Below are 22,724 nucleotides of genomic sequence, written 5' to 3'. Positions count from 1 at the left end.
CAACTTTGCTATAAATCTTTCATTTTGAAATAACACTTCTAATAGTCTGTATGCCTCGGCAGTTGCATGTCCAGATTTGAACATAAGTTAACAGAATGCTCATTTAACCAAATTTCGGCATGAATGTGCTTGTAAAGTCAAATAAATCCCAAGTTGGGTGTGTTATGTTGGCAAACTGACTAGATTTGAGAAATGGCTGGGAGAACACATGAGTAACAAAAAGGGTTCAAAACCAGGAGATCGAAGAGACAAGTGTCAAAGCCAAAATGAAAGACATAAATCATGGTTAAAAGTCTAGGGCAAAAACTTCAAAACCGGCCAAAAAATACCAAAAACATTTAGAAAGATCACAATGAGAAAGGGTTTTGAAACCGCAACTTGTATAAGGAAGTAATTTACCAGATGACCTTTTATTTCGTTTTGCCATTACCTGAAGGTCACCAGCTATGAGTTAGTACATGACACTAGGAACACAAGAAATGGTCCTATCAACAGGAAGAACAGAAATATAATAATACAAAATATAAAATGTTGCATGAAAAAGTTATGTAGTTTTTGAACTGGTAATGTGGTTAGAAAAAAAGTCATAATCAGGATCCTCAAAAAACCCTTAAAATAAGTGTTTGATTTTTGGAAACCCATGTGAAAAAAAAGTATAAAAAAAATAAAAATAAAAACTTCTAGTTAATAATGCAATCTCCAAATAGATCTATCTGACTTTAAACAGTCAAGAAGCCTGGGGAGTAAAGGGAATCAAACCAAATCCAAGAATGATTGTCAGATGCGTAGCTCTTCCAATTCACTAGATATTCCATCAACAAACCACGGCGGCTCAAATCATCAGTAATTTGTACTCCTTAACTAATAAAGCCAGGGGGGCGACGCGGGTAGCAACACTATAATAAAGACGGAAATGGACCAGCCACAGTTGGAAAACATGGAAGGTAGAATGGATCTTAAAGTGGGCAGGTAGAGCCAATCTACTGTATAAGACGCAGGAACTACGGTACATGCCACCTCATGATATAAGATCCAATGTACCTATTTCCCAACTTCCGGGATGACACCCATAACCAAAAGTCCCTAGTCACCAGCCATACTTTTTGCCCCACCTTTAGCATAAGAGGAATCCTACACTAATGGTGAGTAAAAAGCTTGCCTCCCTCGGATTCTCCCAAACTAATTTCCATTTTGAACGGATGTCTGAAGGGTAAATTAAAACACCGGATAAAGGGTTGTCAGAGTCTTGGATGATACCCATAAAGGCACTCAAAGGGAGACATTTTTAGTGCAGAGTGAGTTAATACATTTCTAGCAAATTCTGCTAATGGCACAAAAATATGCCAAGTTGAACTGATTAGAATTAACTGTGCACTGAAGATATTTCTGTAAGTCTTAGGCTAATGGTCAGACAGAATGTGTTAACCTATGAATGACAAACAGGGGTCAAATTTAATAGTGCAATCAAATCTAATACAAAACAATTTCCAAAATCTGGAAATAAATTGTAGACCATGATATGAAACAACAGATGAAGAGAAACTGAAGAATGACTATCTATCTTCTCCAAAAATACATCAGCCAATATTTTAGCAGAAGGTAAACCCTTTTAGGGAATGGAATATCTTTTGAAAATCTGTTGACCACCACCAATATAGCAGTAAAACCCTTAGAAAGAGGTAGGTCCATGATGAAATCCATGGAAACTTGCTCCCACAAATGGAATGGAACAGAAAGATGTTGAAGTAATCCAATCGACAATCCTGCATGTAGCTTAGCACGACACATTTCACATGCTGTAATATAACCCCTTCCGCCAAAAGTTGGTTTTAATGAGATTCACAGCCTGGGCAACCAATGAATGACCAAAAATATTTGATTGGTGACTCAAGTTCAGCACTTGTGCCCTAAGATCTGGAGGAGCAAATAACTTAATTTTGTGCTACTCTAATTTTGCTTAAAGTGTCTTTCCAAATTAGGTATCAATAAACTGCCAAGATACTTCCTTTCAGAATAAAAGGTACAGGGTATTTCCAAATTATCATTAGGGTCATAGATGCAGGACAAAGTATGTACTTTCCCATTTTTACTTTCTGGTCTGTATGAAACAGGAAAAACTGAAACGACTAAAGAACGTTGCATATCAGGCATTTATAGATCCAATTTTTATGGTCCGTATAAATGATAAAAGGAAATTTGGCACCTTCTAAATAATGGTGCAACTCTTCAAGAGCTAATTTGATTGCTAGCAACTTGCAGTCCCCCTACATCATAGTTCTGCTCCTTGCTGTTCAATTTGTTTGGAGTAGTAAGCACAGGGATGGACAAAACCCATGCTTGGGATAAAATAGCACCCACCGTGACACTTGATGCATCAACTCCAATGATAAACAGCTTCTCAATTTCAGTATAATGTAAGCATAGGGGTGGAGGTAAACAGATGTTTGATATGCATGAACACTGTATTAGTTTCACTAGTCCATACAAACTTATTTTTTTTACTCTTTAGTTAGGAAGGTGACAGGTGAAATAACTGCACCAAAATTCTTTATGAACCTGGACAAATCATTGGATTTAACATAATATTGGTAAGTGGAGCCCAATCAAAAATAGCTGTTGTTTTAATATCTGTAGCCAGTCCCTTCCTAGATATTTCATACCCTAGAAACATCATTTTGTCGTTTTGAAATTTAAATTTTTCCAATTTAACATACAAAGTGTTCTGATATAGTTTTTATAAGACCTATGTCACATGGAGTGTACATGTCCAAAGATGTTTAGAAAAAAAGATATCATCAATATAAACCAGCACAAAAACCCCCAAAGGTCTCGAAAAAAACCTTTAACAAATGACTGAACAAACGCCAAGTGTTAGCCTATCCATAGGGCATTTCCTGGTATTTGTATTGTCCACTTGACGTAATAAAAGCAGTTTTCCCACTTGTTACCCTTTTGGATATGGATGAGATTATAAGCACTCTTTAAATCTAATTTAGAAAAAACAGAGGACCCCTTGACATGATTAAGTATGGAAGAGGTAAGCGAAAAAGGATCATTTATGTTAACTTTGATTTTACTGAGTTCTCTGTAATCAATGCGTGCATGAAGCCCACCATCCTTTTCCTCAAAGAAGAAAAACCCAGCTCCAATTGGACTGTTGGACGGAGCAATAAAACCATTCTGCAAATTATAAACTATTTCTTAGCTGCTTGTTCTGGGTGTGTTAAAGTGTACACTTTACAATTAAGTAAAGGAGCCCCCGGCAGTAGTTTAATAGCACAATCAGAACTCCTGTGAGGTGGCCACACTAGAGCCTGCTGTATACTAAATACATCTGACTGTTTTGGGAGAAAGCAGGCACTTTCATTTGAAAGAGAAGTTTAGTGCTTAAACTCTTGTTCAAGAGAGAGTCACGCTGTTGTCTATGATGTTACAAAGGAAATGGCAAAGAGTCCAATAGCAAACTGAAGAAAACCGCACCACACCACGGGCAAAGAACAATGGCAATCTAAGAAAACAACATGAATAAAGTTCTCTGTCTGAGCCTAGAGCAATGACCTGCAACACCACACAGCATTGGTACTCATCCTTTAAGGCCTGGTATCTTAAAACTGTTTATCTCTGCCAGGATAAACTGGAACTCAAGGCCAGTTGAAGATCTGTTTCCTTGTGGTTAATTGCGACTGTGTAACAAGTTCACTACTGTGTCAGGTAAACGCCTAACTTTAATATGCTTTTAATTAAATTGGAAATAAAACATGAACTATAGTTTAGCATCCAATGCTGTGCATTAGATCAAGGGCAAGCTGACTGTGATGATGTGCAAAAATTCTAAAAGCGAAACACAAAACTAAAGCTTGTAAAACCAAAAAAATCTAGAAAACCTATAAACTGAGAGCAACCAGCCTCTTCTGCATTATGTTTGACAGCCATGCTTAGTCTTTTACGTCAATATTTATAAGCAGTCATCAGACATCTATAATTCTTGTGCATATTGGTGGTATTCTATTCTTGTAAAACTAAGGTGCTTTTAGTTATACAGATGTGAGGTCTAATGGTTGGAAACCTCATCTACAGAGAATGACAAGGGTAAAATAAAACTGAAGCTTTATTGGATTATCAAATTAATCAGCATTGTCAAGGGAAAAAAAACAATTGAGATTAATTAATTAATCTTAATTGATAAACATCAATCACATCTTCTTATCCATGTTTTCTTACAGCTGACAACATCACTATATTTTATATTTTCAGCTGAATTTTAATAGCAAGGGTTTGAAATGTATATATTCTGAGCCAGTACAAGAAATGCAGAACTAAAAAAAAAAGAATACACAGGACATAGTCTTTGTTTTAAAACTGCTGTTATCAGTGTAAATGGCATATATAATGTGGAGAGAATAATTATTGGTGTTTAATGTTAGTGTACATAATTTGTCCATTAGTTTGAATTAAAAAGTTGACTATATATAAGTCAGCAGGATGACAGGAAAAAAGAAACATTTTTAGACGATATTGGATTTTAATTGCAATGGCCATCAAAAGTTGTTTACTCAAATTGCAAAGCAATATTTTAAAAATCATGTATGAAATACAGCTGAGATTTCCTTTAGTTCTCATTTATGCTGCAGTTGATAATGTTGCCAAATAAAAATACTTCCTTGATTCTTAGCCAGAACATAATTGATTATTTATATATATTCCTTAGAAGTGCTTTGGGATTTTCCTGTCTTTCTTGTAAACATGCTGACTGTGTATTGGTGAATATGCAGTGTCATTCCTTCCTGGCAGTAGGAAACTTGCGCATTTTCCCATGTTGATTGTCTATCGGTGCCTCCAAGCCTCCCCCAGATGTCTAAGCTTCTCAGCCTATCTCTAAGGAACAGCCCAGTCCAGCCACCTGCAGCAAAAGCTTATTTCAGCTGCTTGTACTCATGATCTCATTCTTTTCATCATGTAATAATATATACTTTAATGCATTTGAAGTATACATCTTCATATTCTAAAATGTTGAGAGAATTACAGAGTTGTTATCATGAATGCAATGTATTTTGTGTGGTGATCATTGCCTGCGAGCTCCTGTCAGCATAAGAGAAAGCCCGTTTAAGAAGCACATACTGATTAACGACTGGGTCAGGGAACACCTAGAGAATGAATCATTTAACGTGCTACTATTAGTTATGTTGGGATTTGAGAAACTCGAGTAAATATTGATTTTAAGATGAAGTTTACAAATTTCTACTTTAATGTCAAAATTATCTATGAGATTAATGTGGACATTTTGAGATTAAAGTCAACATTTTGACTTTAATCTTGACAGACCTTTTTTTCTTCACTGTGTCCCTATTTTTTTTTTTTCTTTTCTGTGGCCCTAATATGCTTCCATATGACACTCTGGCACTTGCCTTTTTATGTCGACTTTGACATGTGATCACTTCTTTTTTTTTCTTTTTTTTTTTTTTAATTTTGGGCACTGTACAACTTTCTGAAGTTGAACATTTGAAGTGCCAATCCATCAATTTCATTTTGTTGCTGATATCACTGCCTAAGCCACCAAAACGTTTTTCCGGGCTTCAGCTTTACCGAGCAGGAACTCCACTTTGCATTCGCTGATATTCTTCTTCTTTTTTTTAAATGTGCTTTTGCTATTGTCTTTTAACAAAACACTGAACGGAAGGGACTATTTATATTGATTTGCATATTCAACATGCAAAATTCTGAAAAGTGTTGGGGTGGGGCTGTAGGCACGTGCACTTGCTTTAAAATTCACATTGATTGGGGTTTATAAAGGGGAAGTGCATGGAACTTTATTTACACACAGTTTTACACATCTGAATTTTGAATTTCTGTTTTTGTCTGTATGCCATATTTTAGTGTGAATTCTATGCACAGAATTATACATGAGGTCCCAGTTCTTTGATGCTTAGATCTTGGAATAGTGAGCAAAACAGTATTTGCAGATATAAGATTGAGATTCAGTACATAAGGAAATGGGCATTCTGAAATGTAGGGAGGGGCAAGATTGTTTCGAGCCTTATATACAAGTAGAAGTGTAATTGATTCTAAAAGACACTGGCAGGCAATGTAAAAATGTTAATATTAGGGGTATATACTCAATTTCTTTTCTTTTGGTTAAAATGCTTGATGCTGCATGCTGGACAAGCAGTGGCCAATTTACATCTTTTTGGGAGTCCTGATAGGAGTGCATTGCAGTAATCTAGTCGGCTAAATACAAACACATATAATAATTTTTTGTCATCTTTAAACGTAGTAAGCGGTCACACTCTTGCAATGTTCCTTAGATAGAAGAAAGTAGTCTTGGTAATATTATTAATATGTGATCTGAAATTAAGGTCAGGGTCAATAATAACACCTAAATACTTGACCTCTGGTTTGTTTTACAGGGCCAGATTTCATTCTAAGAACCTAACTTAGTTTATTGCTGCCAATACTGTAACTAACAATTCTGTTTTTTCCTTGTTTAGTTTAAGGCAATTCATGCTCATTCTTTCAGTTATACTAGTAAGGCAGAGGATCAAACATTTTAGAGCTTCTCATCATCAGGCACAATGGATAAATAGAGGTGTATGTCATCGGCATAGCTACAGTAATTTACATTGTATTTTGAAATAAGAAACCTGGCAAACGATAGGAGCCATTCAGTCTATCGAGCTAGCTAGATTATGTTGTCACCATTGTATATTAAAATTGAATATCTACCCCTTTTGTGTGCAATTGTATTGCTTTTCACGTCCATTTTAGCACATCTATATATATGCGAACTAGTTTACACTTCTTATAAGCAGCTGTTAACCAGAACTGGACTTGCCAAATAAATCTATGAGATGACATGGTCAGGCACCTGCTAGTGCTGTTACAGTATGTTAGAGCTTTTGTGTTCAAATCTCAGCCTGGGCACTAATGTTTACAAAATCCCAAATTGATTGCATGGCTATTTTTTGGATTCTCTTGTGCCAATCCTAACCCAACAGTGGGGACTCTAAATAAGCCCAGTGTGGGTGTGTAACCCTAGAAAACTGGTGTCCTGTCAAGCCCTTATGTTGCAATGGTAGTCTGATTGCCAGTAAAACTGCACTGAAATGAGTAAATAATGACTGCATAAACATACTGTATCACTCTGGCCATTTCAAACATATTTTTTTATAGTCAAGCTTCATTGCACTTGAGCTAACACACAGTAGTTTAACATAAATCAATGTGACTCACTTGTATTTGCACTATAAATATTGAGTTGGCTCTAACTGGTGTCTGCACCCACCAAACTTGCAGATTTATTCATTTGAATTGCTGTAAAACACAGTGCCACTTTTAGGCTTGCAAGTCTTTGTAAATAGATATTGCTAACTTTTTATATTTTCTGAGTTTCCAAATGGGATTAACAACATTTATCTAATCTAAATGAATTTAAAGTGTTAAAAACTATAGCACATTTCTGTGGTCTGTTTTTAGAATTATGTTCATGAATGGACAGACAGCCCCCTGAAACTATTGAAATTGTGTTTATGAATGCATAAAATGTAAAGATTGAAATGTTCACTACATAACATTACTTTCCCTATGCATTGGGCCCTTGAGCAAGCCCCTTAACCTGAGAATTGCTCCAGGGATCCGTACAATGGCTGACCATGCACTCTTATCCCAATAGGTCAGGCAAAAAGAAAATTTCCCCTCCGTGATTGATTTTTTTTTTTTTTTTTTTTACTGTACAGTATACAGTATATCTCAGTAAAGTAAAATTTACCAGAAACACTTTGAGGATTTCACAATTCAAACTAGAATATTATATTTATTCAAACAGAGTGATTTTATTTCTGAATTATTGTTCCTAAGACTCACTTCCTGACATAAAGACAGATCCCTCTGGGAGTGATCAAATCATATTTATGGAGTACCTAAAATGTGTAAATCCATTGAAAACTCAAACTTAGTATTTTAACCACATTGCAATATTTTCCGTAAGTATTCCCATAGTTTATGTAGTGAAAGTTAAATGCTTATGAAGACTCAATGTATTCACTTTTACCACAAATATATGGACAACATGAACATTTTATTTTATTAAGTGAAAGGATTATTTTTACAGTTTTATAATTACACAATTCTTTGCTGCAGTCCCAGCAGCACCAGGTTTCTATTTGCACTCATCTTATTCTTCCTCTGGATATTCTGGAGTCTTCCCACACTCTAGAGATGAAAATATGTTACTGTAGGTTCAGTATCGCCTCTAAATTATCCCAGTGTTAGTGTTCACAGTATTACATGTGGGCTGCAACAGACTGGCTCCTTGTTCAGAGTCTGCACCTACCTGACTGTTAACGCTGCTTAGACAGGCACCAACTGACTTTGACCCTGTTTCCAGCAGAGGGCGTTAGCTCCCTTGTTGCAATGAGTTCCTTTGTAATTGTGGTGTTTCATAACCCGAAAACTATATAGATATCATATAAAAAGGCGATATCCCTCCCTTAGTGATACGACAGTAAGAAATCACATAGAAGAAATAACTTAGCTTTGTATAATGGCGGCTTACGTTGCATAACAGATGAAGGAAGCCAATGGCAAGAACCCAGTTCGGGAGTGGGAGCCCGATGTGTGGAGTCTGCCATTTTCAACGTGCAGTGGAAGGATTTTCCGGATCGGATGACATTATCTCCCGTTCGTCTGTCGGCTTCAAAGGTGTGCCGGGCAATGTTCCAAGGCTTTATACTCTTTCTTCATGTGCAGGCCCCCCACTTAGGTGAATCATGCCATTCTAAAGGCAAAAGAGTATACAATTTCATGCTGAGTTTGACACACAGAAATAGTATACAATGGTGATCAGTCTGACTGCCCGTTTCGCAGTTGTGTCTGTCTGTCTTGTCTTAATGCTTGCCTAGCTGTTCTAAATGGTGAACCCCTGTGCTAAATCTGGCTCTGAGTCAACTGTGTATGTGAGTAGAAAAAGGCAGATTTATACAATATATTTGTACAGAGCACAGTGACATTAAACTTCTACACGTATTACAGACCCCAAAGAGAATAAGCAAAGATTCAGAAATTAGGTGGGTGGACGGCCATATATTACTTTGTGCTGACTGTATTGTCTTTGCCTCTGGTATTCAAGTTCATCAGTTTACTGAACAAGACATTTGTCTCCGAGTATCAGTTGAAACATTTTGAAATGAAGCATGCACTTGTATGGAATAATATTGAGAACCACTGTTTGTAGACCGTGAATGTTGCTTTCTTGTTCACCATTCTATGATTTGTACGTGTTATTGTGTTAAAGTTTAATTGACAAAACAATACATTTAAAATGTTTTTATGGTGTCTTTCAAGTAAGATTTGGGCAGTTTATTGTCTGTTCTTAGTGCTTTGTCTCCAGATTAAATAAAAGCAATATAGACTAATGGCTTGCAAGTATTGCTGTTGCTCCTGAGGCAATGACAAAAACATGTCAACTTGTAAACATGAAATCACACAATATGACTGAATGAGTAAAAAAGAACATCAATGTCCTGATGCAAATTACGGAGTGCCCTAAAAACTGTTTGTAAAGGAGGTACAATTTCTGTTGAATGCTTTGATTTCATTTGATGATCATGGAAAGTATACAAAAACAAATACCTGCCATCCCTCCAATGAGTGCTGCATTCATTGGCTGCCCCTGGAAGCTTTTAGGTTTCTGATCAATATGACACAGTAGGAAATCTTTTCAAGGAAGAGACATGAGAATACAATATTTCTTAAGTGAAGATATTAGGGGAGGGAATTTGGCACAAACAAAGGACAAAGAGAGCTTTTGAAATCAACTTTATTAATCAGAAACCAATACTACTTTTCCATCAGAATAACAAATGCAACAAAGAACAACACCAAAGATAAAACAAAAATAAACAAGTCCCAAGTTAAATACAGTGGGGAACAGGCCGGACACAGACAGGTAGACATGGTTTTTAAAGCACCACACATGTTTATTTACAGAACTACTATTTACAAGTGCACACACACCCCAGTGCTGCAGCACCAATCACCCCAAAGTCCAGGCCTCTTCAGGTCCGCCTCCACTCCTCTCCTCCCAAGGCTCTGTCCACTTCCAACCCGACTCCAGCCATCGACCCGGACGTGCTCCAGGTGCCTCCCGATTAGCTTCCGCCGGCCCTTCCTGGTGTGGCGGAAGTACCGGCTGCGCACCTGGAAGCACTCCGGGTGTCTGTGGTTTTCGTCCCCCCAGCACTTCCGGGTGTGTTGCGGAAGTGCTGAGGGCCAGGGCTCTTCAGGCATACGGGCGCTCCCTGGCGGTGACCACGGGCCCCATATCATCCAGGGCGGCTGCCCTCTCATGGTCCAGAGAAGGCGTAGTCCCTCTTCTGGTCTTTCCTGGCATCCTGGCTGGGTATCACCCCCAGCTGCTTGCCACAATACATTTATTTAAAGTTTATGAAGTCTCTCATTAATACAGCACCTTTTGACAAAAGCCTCCAGATTAAAATTCATCTTATTGAAGTTGCATTCCAGATAAATGCTGCCTTTCAACAGACCAACAAACATCTTGTGTAAACTGCACACCCCGTCTGATTAAAAATAAAGGGTGAGTAGCACCACACTCACACACCCATTGGCCAGTGATCATACTTGTGCCCACACACACACACAGTGTTGCGCCTTTAAAGATTTACTTAAATAGGCATCCGGAGCAGAGTCAGTCTTGTCTTTTTTCCAAAGTCTAATTTAGGAACCAAAAATTAAATCTGAAAAAAAAAATCACAGAAAGAAGTCTTTATACTAGAGGTCAAAAATAAAGCAAAGTATACTGTGCATTAAAGTAAATTCAGTTCACCATCGGATGACGCAGGAGTGCACAGTTGTGGTCTTTTACTCAGTTGCACAAAGACAATGCACACCTCCCGATCCCTGAAAGAACCACAACATGGCAAAGCCCTATATAAAACAATATGGTGTCAAAATAAGAAATGGGAAATACAGGAACTGAAGCATGTTGTAATATTTTTTAAGTGTAGATTCAGAATCAACATTTCAAAAAAGGTACATGAAAAGACCAAGCAGAATTTAAAAAGGGAACCAAGTCATAAGACACACACACACAAACAGAAATGTGCTGGCGGTTCTGTGCCTTTGTGAATCTGAATTGCTACAGGGTGAATTATACTGTAGTTAGTCTGGTAAGTCTGAGTGACACCTCTCATGAGATCAGATAGGCCTTTAACATGGTGTAAGGTTTATAAACTCTTTTGGGGCTCCCCACAATAGGACAACACGCAGAAGGGCGTCCTGAAGCGCGATCGCCGAATCTGTGGAAGACGGCCTATCAGTTGCCGGGGCAACCGCAGGCTCCCAGTGCTGTAGCAGATGTCCGCGAAAGCAAATCTGAAAAGATTGCGGTGGCGCTATAAGTGCCTGCCGTCGATGGGTGATGCAAGGAACATTATAAATGCAGGGAACAGGATTACTTGGCCACTAACCTGGCCACAACCCTGCCTGACTGCTGTGTCTGTGTATAGGAGAGTGGCAGATCCTGCTACAATAAAGAACTGTGCTGTTCCTGTTTCAAGCTGAATAAAGGCTGGTTTTGCTAAAGTACTGAGACTCAGCTTCATGTTTTGGGCTGCAAGACAGTGACTCGCGTGTCAGAATGGCTGCTGAAAGCTTTACTGAAAAAGATGCACCTGCCTGACCTTACTTGGGCCCACACATGGAAAGAGAGAGACTTCTGTTTTCTTTGTTTGCTTAAATGTCAAAGAGAGCAATGTGTTTCATTCCACGTTATGAGCAATATTTATTAAGATGACAGAAGTTGCTCAGGATCAGCCCTAATCTTTTGAGATCTGATACCAAGTTTTATTCTGGGCCCCAAACCTGCTTTTCACAGCTTAACAGTTTACTCCAGTTGTTGATCTACACATGCAAAACCAACAAATACACCACTTCTTCTTTTTATAGACTAAAAAAATTAACACAAAACTATCCTGCACCAACCTGGGTCCACAACCCCAGCATGGAGTGCAAAGAATACAATGGTGCTAGCTGTTCAATCCAAAACACAATGCAGTCAGCTAAACTGACTAATTAGGTTTTAAAACACAAGATTGGCTTCAGTTTCAGCAATGCTGCACAGTCAGAAGCCTCCTCCATCATGCAACCGTGTCAACTGTCCGAACTCAAAATGAACGTCCTGTCCTAACTCACCTGAATGAAACACTTCTCTTTGACATTTCAACAAAGTAAACAGAGGTCTGTCTTTCCATATGTGTACCCAGTTAAGGTCAACTTGTTTCTGAAACACAACCAAGTTGCCAACACAATTCAAGTGGGAACATGGAGCCCTAGGTGATTATTTGGTTCACCTATGCCACGGACCAGCTATGGCGTAGCTAAACATTGACCATATACTGACAGCACTATTTCATTGTGATATTAGATACATTAGATGTCCATAATACACCAGATGCATTGGGTGTAAATAGCGGCTGCAGTATTTCATAAATCAACTTTAATGGACTATGCATTGTATAAAATACTAGCTGCGGGTCCTAGAAACTATTGAAATCGTCAGAAAAAAAATTGAAATGTAGAGATGTCAGGTAATTGAAAGTAACTACTTTGGGCATCTCTCTCCTAGGAGGTTTCGTGTTGCCGACATGCTCACATCGTTTGTGCATTAGCGGCTAAGTGACTCTCCTTTGGTTTGCCGATGTGCTCGCCTCGCTTCTGTATTACCTGCTAAGTAAGTGACTCTTTCTTCAGAGGTTTTGTTTTGCTGATGTGTTCGCCTCGCTTGTGTGATCTCTGTATGCATATTTAAAGACATGAAGTTTTTGTGATCTTTTTATATTTCATTCATCTTCCAATGCATTTAACTGGTTATGGATTTAAGGAGCTGGTGCCCTCCCCAGTAGCACTGGTTGCAAAATTGCTCTTATAGATATAATTAATAATACTCAAAGCGCTTTACATAGGGAGTTGGGGGGGGGGGGGGGGGGGGGGGGGGGGGGGGGGGGGGTGGGGGGGGGGGGGGGGGGGGGGGGGGGGGGGGGGGGGGGGGGGGGCACTTTAACCACCACTAATGTTCAGCATCCACCTGGACGATGCAACGGCAGCCATTTTGCATCAGTCCACACTCCACACATCACTTATTAGGTGGTTAAGGACTGAGAGATAGCTAGCCAGTTAGACACAGGGGATTGGGGGGCCAAAATGGCTAGGCCATGGAGGGACTCAGACTTCAGGCAGTCATTGACTGTAAAGGATTTTCAACCAAATATTGAAAATGATCATTATATTTATGATTGCTACTTTGTCCAAATATTTTTGATCCCCTGAAAATAGGAGGACCATATTAATAAAGTATCTATCTATCTATCTATCTATCTATCTATCTATAAAATTGTCTGTCTTTTCTAAGCTGCTCATACAATATTTCTGGTAAACCTCATAAATTAAAGCTGAAAGTCTACATTTCAGTCACATAAAGATTGCTTTATTTCAAATCCATTGTGGTGGCGTACAGAACCAAAATTAAGAAAATTGTGTTATACTAATGAACTTAACTCTGTGTGTGTATATGTATATATATATATATATATATATATATATATATATATATATATATACACACACACACTCTCCATATTGGGAGGACCATGTATAAAAAGTGTTGTCATTTCTACATGATTTGACCAAAATGTATAAAATACCCTTAAATTAAAATCTGCAACATGCTCTTTATTCGCGTCTGAGTTGTTTGATTTGCAATTTTAAATTGTGAAGCAGAGGGAAAAAGGAAAAATGTCTTTGTCCCAATCATTGTGTAGGGCACTATACTGTATGTACATATAGACATAGATTTAATGGCAATAATTAAGGACCCGACAGTATAAGAGGACACTAATGCAGGTTCCTATTTTGACTTTGCCCATAAGCATCTGGCATTCTGCAATGCAGAGATACGACGGGGGACCCAAAAATAACCGGAAATATTTTTAAAATGTGTTTAATTTAATTTTCTGTACAAACTACAATTAGTCTCCTTCAAAGTACTCTCCATTGGCGGAAATACACTTATCTAACTGTTTGTTCCATTGTTCGAAACATTTTTTAAATTCGTCTGAAGTAATGCCCATTAATGCTCTGGTCGTTTCTTGTTTTACCTCTTCGACGTCAGCAAAACGCCTTCCTTTCAAGTCTTTTCTCATCCGAGGGAACAAAAAGAAATCACACGGAGCTAAATCCGGTGAGTAGGGTGGGGTGGTTTCAGGGGTTGTCATACCGTTTCTTGCCAAAAATTGGCGAATGCTGAGAGCAGTGTGAGATGGAGCGTTGTCATGATGAAAGAACCAATCGCCCGACTCCCACAAATCAGGGCGTTTCCTTCTCACACTGCTGCGCAACCTACTTTTACAAAAAAATTCACTGAACACAAGCACAACCTTCCAGACTGATGGCACTTGGCAGACTGACTTGTGAGGAGTGTAACTAGATCGCCCTAGCGGCCCAACCACGTACTACAAGTACCAACCTAACAACAACAAAATTCCGGTTATTTTTGGGTCCCCCCTCGTATTCTACATACTCTAAAATAAAGGGTCTCTCATGTGCGCAGCTGAAAGGCACTTTAAACAGTAATGATGTCATGATCTGTATAAAAATGCAGAGGTTTTAACGGTAGTCACATTAAATAACTAAAATATGAAAATGTAGGTTCAAAGTACTCTATAAAAGAAAATGAAATATCAAAAACAACATGAAAGCACTGACCGGGTTACTTGCAGTTGGAGAACTGTGACCCTTGCAGAGGGGGAAAAAAACCCACCAAGATGTTAAATAAGCAACTGTCCTCTGAAATAAACAATTACATATTATGACAAATATTGATTATTTTACTTAAAATATTTGTGTTTCTGAATCCCAATAAAGTTCTGACTCTTCTTAGCATTTTCTTCTATACGTTTTAAATGAAGTTAGAGTTACATGGTGCTTCTAGTTTGTGTTATGAGTATGTGTGGATGGACTGGCTCCATGTCCAGAATTACTCTCTGCCGTGAGTCCAAGGTTGCCAAGATATGCTTGACGTCTTAGAAGCACAGGTCAAGCAGGATCAGAAGATGGATGGACAAATCTGAAATTATACTGTGTGTATATATACAGTAAAAAAGATGCATATCTCAAAACCTAATACCAATAATGAACACAAGAAATCTGACAAATGAGAGGAGAACATTCAGACCATCTACCCTTTTTCTTTAGCTAATAGCCCAATATCTCATCCAGATTCTTCTTAAAGGTTGTCGAGGTTTCTGCTTCAAGTACATGTCTCGGTAGTTTGTTCCCGAGTCCCACAACCCTTTGCATGAAGTGCTTCTCTTAATTTCCACTGATGTCCTTGAGTAATGTGATTCACCCTTAAACCAAATGAATGTTGCTGGATCTACTTTATTAATGCCTTTGAGTATTTTAAATACCTGGACTAGGTTCCCATGCAGTGTCCTCTGCTCGAGAATAAAAAGGTCTAATTCTCTGAGTCTGACAGAGTAGGATGTATCCTTAAATCCTCAAAATGCAAAGGTTGCCCTCCTTTGCATAGCTTCATGTGCTGCTATGTCTTTTTGTACTGTGATGACCAGAACTACACATAATACTGCTGATAGTCTTACCAATGCTTTATATGGTTTGAGCATAACGTCCACTGACTTCAATTCAACACTTTTTTATGATAATGCCATTTAGTTATAGGTTAATTCTTTCTGTTTTTTTCTTCAAGTTGTATTCCTACATGTGTTTATCTCCAGGGGCCTATGCCACTACACTTTATATGGCTTCAAGTTTTGAGATACCAGCAAGATCTGCCATATTCTATACCAACTGAAAAATGGTTTTGTGTAAACACAGTTATGACATGCAACAGCTAGAACAAGAACAAAATGACTCTATGAGTGGGATGCAGTGGAGAGAACTGAGGAAAAACCAGACTTTGTAAACCCATTCATTACATATACTGTATATAAAATACATTCCAATCATCTGCAACCCTGGGGTGGGCGCTGGTGTGGAATAGTCAACAGGAGGTCTAAAACTTGAAAGTACAACTTATGAGAAATAATTAGTCATAGTGGACTCATCACTATCTATAGCCACACTGTGTACAGAAAGCAAATACGGTGTTAGATGTGGACTACAAGTCAAAGCAGTTTGTGCTTAAGATATGCAGCTTGCTAGTGAAGCATCACCTGGAGTCTTGTGTACAGTTTTGCTATCCACATTATTAAAAAAAAAAAAACAGAAAAAGCATAGCATAAGTCCAGTGGAGAGTGACTAGGCTGAATCTGGGACTAAGAGGCCTTAAGCTATCAGGAAACCTTTTACCTCTTTATTACCATATAGTCACAAACACTGCCAAAGTGAAAGCAAAATTGTCTACCTACTCTTCTGCATAGAATATAATAAAACGACTGTTTTCTGAAAACAAAAACTCCACAGGCACTCAGCTGTGACATGTAATTTACCTTATGAACTGGTTTGAATTTATTTGATTTTTAGAGAAGCACTCTGGTAATAAACAGCTAAACACTTAGAGAGTCAAGATCAAGTGCACTGCTTTCTTTTATAAATGTATACCTTACCTAAGATCCCTGAGTTAAAGTTCAAAGCTCATCCTCCTGTTTGACATTTGCTAATCACAATGTCATGGCCTGTACACCAACTTCCCTTCATTCTAAAGTGATTCAGTAAAGGGCATGGTGCTTGTGACTATCAGTCTGGCCCTCCAGTGAATCAGTCTCTGCACCACAGTCCGTTTAGAAGAATAACCCACGGCTAGCATTGTGTGTGGTGGGTTTTTTTTTTTGTTTTTATATATATATATATATATATATATATATATATATATAATATATATAATATAAAATCAACATGAATATCCTGACAAACCTCAGGATGAAACTCCTAGACACCCTGTAGCTGTTGAAAATGCCAAACTGAAAAAGACTCAGCAGTTGCTCGGCACTTCTACTCTGAACAACAATTTCCATCTCAACACTTCACATTTTTCACTGATGGGTTCTGTTCACAGCAGGCAGTTCCTAACCTCATGATTTTGTGGGAAAAAAAGGAAACCATTAAAGCCTAATGAGAAAAACAAACAGAATTGGAAAGTAATTGAAATGAAACATTCACTTCTCCAGAAATGAAATGCCTCTTATTTGTTATCTGAGTTCTTATTTTAGGTAGGTTATACTTGAAATGCAAACAATTTCTTCTAAGGTCTGGTATACATTTTGAACTTGCCAACCTTTTGGCCAAGGAGTTTATGCACACTTAATTTAAGATAAGTTCAGAAATGAAATAATATGTTGGCTTTTATTGCCCCCTTTGATAGTCCTGTTTGGTGTTTTTTTTATCTTTTCTAACCTTTTTTTTTTTTTCTTCAAAAATTTTTCAGCACAGTCTCAATTGAGGGGAACATTATTTGTAACATGTGAAGCAAGTTCAGTGACAGTATATATTTAATGTTTTAGAAAACCTTGAATACAGCAGTGCATTATAGTGGTACAAAATGGTGCCTAAAACTGTAAGTTAGCCAGTTTCAGTCTCCAGCTGTGACTTAGATATCATATGTTTCTGCAAAAAAAAAAAAAAAGAAAATCCAAAAACATTGATCTTGAATGTAGCCTTCAGTCACATGTCTGCCAAGCAAACAAAAATAATACAGTTTATCGCATTATGGGGTTTTCATTTTTGTGAATGTCAGTACATTTTCTCTTAGACCTCTGGTTTTTATTTTTTGAGTTTTGAACTATACATAACTCGGTTTTACATGAATGTAATTGATGGACTATTTTTTTCTACATTTTTTTAGTGGGTTCTGTCATATTGAACGTCTTCCGTCATGATGTGACTGTTGGCTTTCAGATGGAGTGGTCCTTGAAGTCACCTCACATTACTTCATTGGCAGAACACTATTTTAGCTAGAATTGCAAGGAGTCCTTAGTCCAGGTTTGCGCATATTCTAAACAAAACCTTTACTGAGTGATTTCTTTAGACTCTACAATTTTCATACTTCCAGCTAGCTTCTTTTAGAACTCTTATGGGGATTTGGTTCTGACTCACAATCATTTTGTCTTTCTCACTTCTGACCCAAGCTAATGTGTTGTTTAATCTCCTGTCCCTTCTTTTTCTGCCCGTTGACCTGCCAATTTTCATTTGCAACTTTTTATAACAATGAGTAATTTGCATATCAGGTCTGCCCTGATTGCCATAACATGTGCAGGCAGTCATTACAATAATCCCATTGTATCATTTACTGGGGTGGGGGGGAGAAAGAAAGAAAAAACTCATCTGAAACTTTGACTAAAGTGCAAATATAGAGGTACTTATATTGAGAATGTTAGGTAACACTTTAGTTTAGTTTAGATACTGCAGAAATGCACCTATTACTCAATCACTCTTATGTAACAAGACCTTCACAAAGTCTTCTTTTAGTGCTAATGACACTTAAAAGCATCAGTAAAGTGATTATTCATTTGTGCAATTTGGCGTACTAATGCAACTTCACTTTGGAATGGTCCTGAAGGGGCTTAAGTGAAAAATATGTCACTTGATATTGCATACTTCAATAAACAACTGATAAACCCTTCATACCTGTATTTTATAAGTAATTTTACCAGCATATCACATGCCATAGTGCACAGAGATGAAAAACCTATTTTCTACACAAATATATACTAGCTGAATACCGTCTTTGGGACAAAAAACAACCCAAAGTCTCCCTAGCAGTTTTACTATACAGTATTTATGAACTTGGAGAGGTGTTGGCTAACTCTTAAGAATTACCCAAGAAAGAGGACATGGACCCACCTGTGCTTGCTGCCCCACTAACTTGGTAAGAATACACTGGAGATACAATATCTTATCCATATTGCTGGCATATGAGTCCTGTTAATCTTTGTCTTGAGAAAACACCTCCAGATAGACAATGTTTTTAGTGAAAACTTCAAGCCTTGCCCTCCGTTGCTGAGGTGTTTCACTTGCATGTTGTTTAGTCACGGCGTTTACTTCATTTCAAACGATGTGTCTCTACATCTGTGTCGTTAGCACAACTTCGTCGTTGGACAGTGGCATTTGCTGCACACAGGTGTTTCGTAGTTCGAAGTGAGGTACATGCAAGCGGCATCTAGTGGCAGTGGTTAAGTGCTAGAGGAGCGGATTGCTCCATACGCTCACAGGCCTTTTGATTATTTATATATATATATATATATAATATATATATATATATATATATATATATATATATATATATATATATACTGTGTGTGTATACAGAATATAATATGGTCATTTGCTGACTTGCATCTCCATTTGGGACTGCCCATTTGGCCGTATGTCAGTTACAAAGTGTACAGGTCTTTGAGATTGAGGCTCTGTGGGTGTGATGTGATTCACCGGTAGGCATACTTTAACTGCCGGTACAGAATAGCACAAACCAGTCTTCAAGTCTCTCCATCCATATACCATGTTCGTGTAAGTCAGTGTTTCTCAACTATTGGGCACAACTAAAAGTGAATTTTCTTAACTCTCACCTCTTCACCTAATATTGACTTAGTGATTTTAACAATTGAATAGGTTTTTTTTTTCGTGGTTATCTTTTAGTTTTTCTTATGTACATCAAATGCTTTTTCAATTAACTATTTTTGGTGTAAAAACAAAACCATGATTTGAAAACTAATAAAAATTAGAAAGCCTAAAATTAACGTATTTTTCATTTACAAACATATACAGTGTAAGAGAATCAAAGGACAAGGACAGAATTGTACCAACCCCATATAATAAACCCATATAATTTGATCGCAAGCAAAATAGAAAAATGAGCGAATAATTGTTGAGAGGTCTTTTCAGAAACAAGTTCAGGAAAGAACTGGCTAAAATGGCAAAGCATCCGGCTTTCTATCCTCCCGGCAGCAAAAGGCGGGTTCCAGGTGGACATGCACCGGAAGTGACATCAGAGATGTTTTAGCTGTCAATCATTCGGTCTGTAGAGGAAAGAAGAGAGAGAGGCATTAAAACTCTGTGCTAACCTCTGGTGTGGCAGTAGAATTACGGTCACTGGAGCCCTTCAGCTGTCCCCTCTGCACACGCACGTGGCAACAGTTACATATGAGCCCAAATCAAAGAATTATGAAAATATCTCAAGTATCAAAAAAAGAGGAAAATTAACTCAAAGTGTGTTTTGAAGGTTTTGTTTCTTTGTCAATTGATGACTCTATTAAACCATGTCAGATTCTAGTTTTGATAACTTTAGCACATATCTGCTTCTATCTTCAGCCTGAGGATGTACTTTTAAAGGAAGGATGAAAATGACCAAATTGGTACCTTTGCCTGAAACAACTTATTTTATATTAATAGCATTAAAATACAATGTTAGATACATGTATTTTATTTTAATTGTTGAGATTCATCTTTGTCCTTCATTGTATATTTTTATTCCTTTTGTCTGCCAGTTTCAAGAACTGTTCTGAAAATGATACTGCAAAAATATGCTGTGGGACCGATCTGAAAGAGACAGCAGAGACACTGTATTTCACAAAAATCCATCAGTATTGGTCCATGGGTTCCCAGGCAGTCTCATATCCACATAGGTTGGCTCAAAGAGGCTAGAAGTGAGGCAGATGTGATCTTGAGACAAAATAGGCAGGTGATAGACATGGAAGAGGAGAACAGGGGTCGGAAAGACGAGAGTGAAGTGTCACAGCAGGAGCACTGAAAGATGGCTAGCAGTGGACTGAACCACAGCTTAAGCATGGAGACTCGGGTTTGGCCTACTGTATAATTCAATGGTGTTTTACCTGTTTGTTTCTTCATGTACTGTTTGATTGTTGTTTGTACCGCTCGCACAAGTTGAGTATCTATTAACCAACATGATTTATGGATATTTTTATATAACAGTTGAAGCGTTTTTTTTTTTTCTTAACAATGTCAACCTCACCAGGGCTGTGGAACCCATTTTGAATACCACATGTTTAGAGAGCAAGTGTGTGTTGACAATGTATATGCTATCAAAGAAAAATAACACAGTATAATTATGAAATTAAACATATGTGTTAACGTTTTAACTTTGACAGCATTAATATAAAGATTAGAGTGAAAATGTACAATATAACCTCAAAGAAGATGTAGTTATAGCACCTTCCCCATAGGTAACAGATGACAGCCATTCACACTGCATAAGTTCCTCCTTTGGGTAGTTGTCTAGATCACTTAAGTGTCTGGTTGATGTCAGGGGTATGCGTGTGATGACTAGGGTTTATTCCTAAATGAGATTCTTATTCTTGGCTTTCTATTTGTTACAGTATATACATGCCAAATTTCCCCCTGGGGACAAATAAAGTTCATTCTGTCTCTCTACTTACCTACCTCAAACAGAACATCCTGCAATTTACTGTGTAGGGTGTAATTGAAAGATATATTTTGTTGGATTTTTTCAAATAAATCCATGAGCTTTTCATGACTGATTTGATTATTCTATAAAAAGCAGACAAAAATGGTAATTTTTCTAGCGTCAAGAAGCTGTTTAAGAAAAATCAAGAAGAGTAGCAGGAGTGGATTCACAAAAGCCATAAAAATCAGCACCCAACACAAAATGGAGATAGTATTTAATATACTACTACTGTGCATTACTTTCATCAGTTACCACTACTCCCTTACAGTTTCATTGTCTTTGGTTCAATTTGTAGCCTAGTCATTCTTTGTTTGTACTTTGCATTTGCTTCCTACATCTGCATGGGTGTTCCCAGGGGTATTTCAAATTCCTATTACATGAAATGAGGGTAAGTTTGGTGTTATTGTGCCTGGTGATGGACTCGTGAGTCAGCCATGTAAACTGTACAATTAAGTTTGAAGATTCTTTCAACTATTTGCTCATCCACTTTGTGTAGTGGTTGGATTAATGTGAACTTTCCTGAGATGTATTCTCACGCTACTTAAATTTTTTTTTTAATCAATGTACAGTGACATAAAATGACCAAAATGATTCAAAGGTGAAAAATGTATCAACTAAGAATAAAAATGTTTAAAATGACAAACTATGTATCTTTATATTACTTATTGAAGAAAAGACTTATGCCTAAATAGGACTAGCTTCTGTTCTGGCCAACAAGATATTCGGCGTGTCTAGTATGGACAGAATAAAATATTCCATGGACGGTGGTGAGGTTCAAGGTTCAAGGTTCTTTATTTGCCATTTGTGCATAAAACCAACAGTCAAAGCACATTGGAATTCTTGTGCAGAGCTCTTTCAGAGTCATAGTAAACATTTAAAAAAAATATACATATATATATTGTAGCAGATAAGCCCTTGATCCACCTCTCGGACCCTCAGGTACCACTCAAACATGAAGTAAAAGTATAACTATTTATTTTGTTATAACCCAGTGCACCAAGCACCCTCCCCTCCAACACTATTCATAAACAATAAATCACCTCATACAATTCTCTCCTCCTCGCCCAGACACTTTCGCCCTCCTACCTCCCCCAGCTCAGGCTCAATGTACTGGGCTTCCCAGAGTCCTTTTATACACCCTGACCCAGAGGTGTTCCTGTCCAACAGTCCACAGTTCCTTATTCCTTCCGGGTCAGGGTAAACAGTCCTTTTCTTCAGCCCGGGAGCACGTCATTTCTTCCTGTCACGTGACCATGACGTACTCCCGGGTTCTAGGGGC

The sequence above is a fragment of the Erpetoichthys calabaricus genome, chromosome 4 (assembly GCF_900747795.2).
Source record: "Erpetoichthys calabaricus chromosome 4, fErpCal1.3, whole genome shotgun sequence".
NCBI classification, from domain to species: Eukaryota; Metazoa; Chordata; class Cladistia; order Polypteriformes; family Polypteridae; genus Erpetoichthys; species Erpetoichthys calabaricus.
The sequence above is the reverse complement of the archived record's forward strand: the minus strand, read 5'-3'. Positions refer to the sequence as shown.